The sequence below is a fragment of the Tupaia chinensis genome, unplaced genomic scaffold (assembly GCF_000334495.1).
Source record: "Tupaia chinensis unplaced genomic scaffold, TupChi_1.0 Scaffold148210_1, whole genome shotgun sequence".
Taxonomy (NCBI): domain Eukaryota; kingdom Metazoa; phylum Chordata; class Mammalia; order Scandentia; family Tupaiidae; genus Tupaia; species Tupaia belangeri.
In genome coordinates this window covers 1,661,166-1,668,024 of record NW_006208060.1, presented here as the reverse complement: position 1 = coordinate 1,668,024, position 6,859 = coordinate 1,661,166, and positions in this window count along the sequence as shown.

Genomic DNA, 6,859 nt, shown 5'->3' with positions numbered 1-6,859 from the left:
GAAAGTGAGCCGTTGAGGGCACCGCAGCCGAGGCTTTTCTTCAGGTAAATCCCAGGGACCACTGGGGCTTTCCACACACGCAGACAGGGAGCCAGTCACCTTAGGCCTCAGTGTTCCTTTTTTAGGGGTCTCAGGCACACACATTGCTGGGGCCACGAGGAGAGGTGACGGCAGGGCACGGGGTTGTGGAGGGGCGAGGTGCAGCTGTCACATGCAGGCACTGGCTGGGGGACCCCGCACAGAGCTCTTGACTTCCCAAGCCACAGAATTCCCAGCTCTGGGATGTCCCTGACACCGAGAAGCGGCTTCAGTCTTTCCATCTGCAAAAACCGGACCATCGACCTCTCAAAGTCGACGAGAGGATATTGGACACCGTGGACATCAAGTTTCCCCATCTGTGAAGCTTTTTTTTTTTCTCTTTTAAAAATATTTATTTATTTTTAAAAGATTTATTTACTGATTGATTGATTTGACATGGGTTTTGCCAGAGAAAGAGAGAGGGAGAGCTAGAAAGCAAGCCGCCAGGTCTGGGACTTGAACTGAGGTAACTATGTGGGAATTCCAGCACCTTAACCACCACTCCACCTGCTGGCCCGAGAATTATTATTTTTTTAAAGAGGTTTATGCCTTAGGGCACATGTGCTCACTGGAGAGAGAGAGAGACAGAAAGTGAGAAATCATACCCCCCCATGGCTACACCAGAATCCCTTCTCTTCCATTCTCCTCCTGGGATTTTTGGGCACAAACGCACATGCACCTTGTTTGTTTTTAAGAATTTTTTTTTTACTTAATTTTATTCATTGTCATTATTTTATTTATTTATTTATTTATTTATTTGAAGTTGACCAGAGAGAGACAGAAAGAGAAGGAAAGTGAGAAAGCAGGCTGCCAGGTCCGAGACTCCATCAGCCATGTGGGAGTCCAGCTGGCTTAACCGTCATTCCACATGCTGGCCCCCCTGGTGTGAGTTTTAAGCCACCAGGTCTGGGACTCGAACCTCACTCAGCCATGTGGGAGCTCAGCGATGTAACCACTATACCATCTGCTAGCCCCTGTCATTTTTATTTTAATTTGACTAGAAACAGCCAGGAAATGAGAAAACAAAGGGACTTGAACCACAATTGGCCATGTAGGAGTCAAGCACCTTAACCGTCAGGCCACCTACCATCCTCCATCTTTGAAGTTTAAAGCTTCTTCTCCCTCTGTAAAATGGCATTAGCAACTTCACAAGGCTTACGGAAGGATATTGGATACTCTGGGCCTCAAATTTCTTCATCAGTGTCCCAAGGCCTATGAGATGATATTGGACATCTTGAATGTCAAAATTCTCCACCTGTGAAATGGGACCATCAACTTTGAAAAGTAATGAGAGGATATTGGACACCCTGGACATCAAGCTTCTCCATCAAAGGTTTTATGTCAGGATAATGGACCCCTGTGCCTTGAGCTTCTCCTTATGTAGAATGGAATCATCAACCTCACAAGGCTTTTGAAGGATTGTCGAATTCCCTGAACCTCAAGCTTCTTCATCTGTGACATGGGACCATGAACTTCACAAGGCTTATGCAGGAAAATTGGACACCCAGGACTCATTTTCGACTCAGTGGTCAGTTCACCTGCTCTTCATGTCTCTGCAAACCCTGTGGGCTGGGTCTCACCTCTGAAATATGTATAACCCTGATCCACCTGTTCTTACTTGCTTGGCTGTTACCACCCTAGGCCAGACTGTCCTCGTCTCTCTACTGGAAGAATGAACAGCTTCCTCTCTGTCCTTTTTCCTTTCATCCTAGTTGAGCTCCAGGCTTTGTTGAGACATGTGTACATGCATGGCAGCAGGCTAAGGAATCTTAAAAATATAAACTACAAATATAAGTATTAAGAACATAGGCTTCCTCAGTGCTTCCAAAGGGCTTTCCACCAAACTTGGAATAAATGTTCATCTTTTTTTTTTTTTTTTTGTAAAGGTTTTTGCTATAGGGCGTGTATGCTTGCCAGAAAGACAGAGACAGAGAGACACAAAGCGAGAAATCACCCCCCAGGGGGATGGCCACACCACATTCCCTTCTCCTCCATTCTCCTCTCAGGGTCTTGGGCACGCATGCACACGTGCCCGGCGTGCATTTAAGCCACCGGGTCTGGGAATCGAACCATGGTTGACTACATGGGAATCCAGTGACCTAGCCATTACACCAACTGCTGGTCTCAATGTTCATCTTTTTATTCAGGCTTATGAAGCTCCCTGTACTGGGCTTCCATGCCCCTACTTTTCCCGCCTTGTTCATTGCAGTTCAGCTTGGTGTGTCTTTCCATCCATGGAACACCAAACTCAGTTCAGGTTCAGCGTCTTTGTACTTACTGATCCCTTTTCTTGGAACTTTGCGTTCCATGTCTTATCTAGGTTTGAATTCCAGTTCTGCTCCTTCTTCATAGGAGCTTGAAGAAGAGGGCTTTCTACAATCTGTGGAATAGCTAGCCTTCAAGCTAAGAATGTTTTAGATTTTTAACTGACTGGGGGGAAAATAATAATGTTCATGACGTAAACATTGTATGAAATTTAAATTTCAGTGTCCATGAATAAAGTTTTATTTGAAAACAGCCACGCTTACTTATTTACACATTGTCTGCCACTGCTTTTAAGTTCCAATATCAGAGCTGAGCCCTTTTAACACATTTACTATTTGGACCATGACAGAGTATGTTTGCCAGCCTCTAGTCAGTAACACATGTACTTACTTACATGACTGTCCTACATGTATCTATATAACCAGTGGGATGTGATAAGTGTTTAGCAATTGCTTCTCTGTGGGAGTGTGTGTATATGTATATGGTTATAAATTTTACTAAGATTTTTCTACCACTTAAGTCTGGAAGACAATAGAACAATAAATTGAGCCCTGGTGTGTAGCATTTCTTGATTTTCTTCATTTAAATAGTTCAGCTATGGCCTATTTCAAACTTCTACTGTAATATCACTAACCAGTTAGTGTAGCAGCATGTCAGATGTTTTTCGAGAGCTTGCTATTGATATTTTCTCAGTGTGGTCCTCACAATAACAGCATCAGCATCACCTGGAAATTTGTTTGAAATATACAATCTCAGACCCCAAACCAGACCTGAATCAGAATTTGTATTTTTTTTTCAAAGTTTTTGCCATAGTATATGCATGCTCACCAGAGACAGAAAGTGAGACATCTCCCCCCAAGGGGGATGACCATGCCACAGTCCCTCCTCCTCCATTCTCCTCTTGGCATTTCAGGGATATATACACATGCTTAGCATGATTTTCAAGCAGTCTGGCCATGTGGGATCTAGCACCTTAACTACATGCCACCTGCTGGGCCCCCAGAATTTGTATTTTAAGAAGATATCTAGGAACTTCCTCTATACATTAGTTGTTTTTTTTGTTTGTTTGGTTTTTTTTTGAGAGTTTTTTTGGCTATAGGGCGACAGACAGAAAGCGAGAAATCACCCCCCAGGGGTTGGTCACGTCGCAATCCCTTCTCCTCCATTCTCCTCTTGGGATCTTGGGCATGCATGCACAGGTGCCCGGCCTCAGTTTTAAGCCACCAGGTCTGGGATACGAACCGCAGTCGACTACGTGGGAGTCCAGCGACATAGCCATTACACTAACTGCTGGTTCTCTACACATTAGATTTTTGAGATAGACTGTTCAAGAACTTTTATGTTAGGAGGCAGTGATGACTCATTGGTAATGCAAATGGACCCTTGGGGGAAGGTCTTAGGTTTGCATCCTGGGACCTTCCTGAGCATGCCATTACACATGGGTGTGTTTGTGATCTAGGCAAACACACTGATTTGAGACTAGGGGTGAATTGCAGCACAAAGACCCTGTTATGGGTCTCTCTGAATAAGTAAATAATAGAAAATCCTTTTAAATAGCTTTTTTTTTTGGGGGGGGAGAGGTTTTTGCTGTAGGGCACATGAGCTTACCAGAAAGACAGAGACAGAAGGAAAGCGAGAAATCACCCCCTAGGTGGGGTGGACATGCCACAACCCCTTCTCCTCCATTCTCCTGTTAGGACCTTGGGCACACATGCCCAGTGTGAGTTTAAGCCACTGGGTCTGAGACTGGAATCACAGTCGACTACATGGGAGTCCAGCGACATGGCCATTTCGCCACCTGCTGGGCCCTTAAATAGCTTCTTATGAGGTACTTTCACTTATTCTTGTTAGAGGATGGATTTAGTATACCATTAAAGTTTTCCCCAAGCATATCTTCTAAGACATCTTGATTCTGCTCACTGTCTTAGATTTTGCCAGCCAGCTACAGGCCCCAGCCACAGACCTTGGAGTTGGAAGTCCTGCAGGAATATCTAGAATGTCAGTGCGACAGGCCCTGAGATCACCCAGTCCGACTGGTCACCCATAGTGTGTGGAAGGCAGATTTCCTCATACCTGGCTTGTTGATTTTATTATTCGGGTTGCCCCAAACTTCCCTTGGGTGGGTCTTCTCAGCCTTTGCCTATCTCTGGACCCTCTTGACTTTTAATGAACTTAATCTTGTTCTTTTGGTTTAAATCGATATTAGATAGGTACTTTGTATCAGCATTTAAAAAAGGAAACCACTCACAAATAAGAGAAGAGCTTTGTAAGAATAGACACGAAAACAAAACCGTTTTAAAATTCTAGGTGGGTACTGCCGCCTGCCGAGATGCCAAGCCCGAAGCCTACTTTGTCTTTGGCACAAAGAGAGATTAGCAGGGTATTAGAGGGACGTCAGAGGCATGTTATCACTCACCAGATATTCTCCTTGGCATGATGAAGAGTGAAAGAACTGAAAATGGAGTAACTGTAATCCTTGTGACTCTGTCATTTCATGCCATGTCTACATGTTGCCTCCAGTCATGTCATACGCCACATTCATCCCACACTTCGGGAAACTCCCAGCCACATGTCATCACTTACTAAATATAATCCAGCTGTGGCTTTTCAGGGGCCACCAAGATGTGAAACCTATCAGCCTGGTAAGCCAACCAAATTTCCATTGGTTTCCCAATTCTCATCACAGTGGTGACTCGGCTGCCAACCTTGTGCCCCTTAGGCCTTCCTTTGCTTTCATTAGCTGGCCTGCTCTAAAATAACAACTTAGTCGACACTCACTTAAACAAATGCATGTTGATTATCACTGTGGTGAGTTAGAAATATGATTCTTTGACTCTCTTCCCATCGAGGCAGGTGCAGGGCAGATGGCACAGTAGTAAAATACAATGCATTGGGGGGTTAGCCAGGTGCATTGTGGTTAAGGTGGCTGAATGGCACATGGTTCGACTCTCAGACCACGCAGCTTGGAAACATGCTGGGCACGTATGCATGCATGCCCCAAATCCCTAGAGGAGGATAGAGGAGAAGGGATCGCATCATGGCCATCCCCCTGAGAGGTGATTTCTCACTTTCCCTCTCTCTCTTTGTCTCTCTCCAGCAAGCACACGAACCCTACAGCGGGAAAAAAAAAAAAAAAAAAGGGGAAAGAAAAAGAATGTAATGCTCTGCAAAAATCCTGAGGCAGGAACTAGCTGGGCATGATGGTAGAACAGGAAGGACATCAGTGCGGCTATATTAGAGTGAGAGGACAAATGGAAATGAGATCAAGGAGTAGCGGAACCAGCAGTTGGCATAATGGCTGTGTCACTGTATTCCCACGTAGTTCAACCACGGTTCGAGTCCTGGACCGTGTGGCTTAAACTCACACTGGGCGCGTGTGCGTGCATGCCCAAGATCCCAAAGGGAGAATGGAGAAGGGACTGCAGCGTGGCCATCCCCCCTGGGGGGTGATTTCTCACGTTCTGTCTCTCTGTCTCTCTCTGTCTGTCTGGTGAGTGCACGCAACCTATAGCAAAAACCTCTCCAAAAAAAAAGAAAAAAAAGTATTTTATTTAACTTTATTTATTTATTATTTTGTTTGACCAGAGGGGGACAGAGAGAGAAAGAAAGTAAGAAAGCAAGTCGTCAGGTCCAGGACTTGAACTGCGGTTGGCCATGTGGGAGTCCAGTGCCCTTAAACACCATACCACCTGCTATATATTTTTAAATTAAATTTATCATCATCTTTTTTTTTTTTTTAATTTGCTCCAGGGCACATGCACTCACCAGAGAGAGATGGGAGTTGGGGAGAGTGAGAAAGCAAGCCACCAGGTATAGGACTCAAACTGCTATTTGCCAAGTGGGAGTCCAGTGCCTTATCCACCATACCACCCGCTGGCCTGTTGATTTTTAACAAAAGCATATGGAAGAAGAAAGAGACAGGTTTTTGTCGTTTATTTTTAGGCTTTTGCCACAGGGAGCATGTGCTAACTGAAAAGACAGAAATAGAGGGAAAGTGAGAGATCACCCCCCCACACACACGGGGGCACTGGTCATGTCGCAATCCCTTCTCCATTCTCTTGGGATTTTGAGTGTGGGGAGCAAGTAGCAAAAATCTCTTTAAAAATGCAAAAATAGTGCAGATAATTCCATATAGCATCCATCCCGCTGCCCTAAAATATTAACATCTTACACAGTACAGTGATCAAAGCCTGGAGGCCCACTGATGCAGCACCACTCAGCCCTGTGCAGGCTGTGCTAATCGCCTCTGCTGTTCTTTCTCTGTTCCAGGATGTAGTCAGGGTCCCACCTGCACTGAGATATTTTTCCATAATCTCCTTTAATCTAGATCCTTTCTTCAGTCTTATTTTTTTCCCTTCACCAGGAAACTTATTTTTAAAATGATTTATTTATTTATTATACTTTCAAGAGATATAAATATAGATTTAGAGTGCATGTGCTCGCCAGAGACAGAGAGAGAGAGAGAGAGAGAGACAGTGAGAAACCACCCCCCCCGGGGGGGGGGGATGGCCACGCC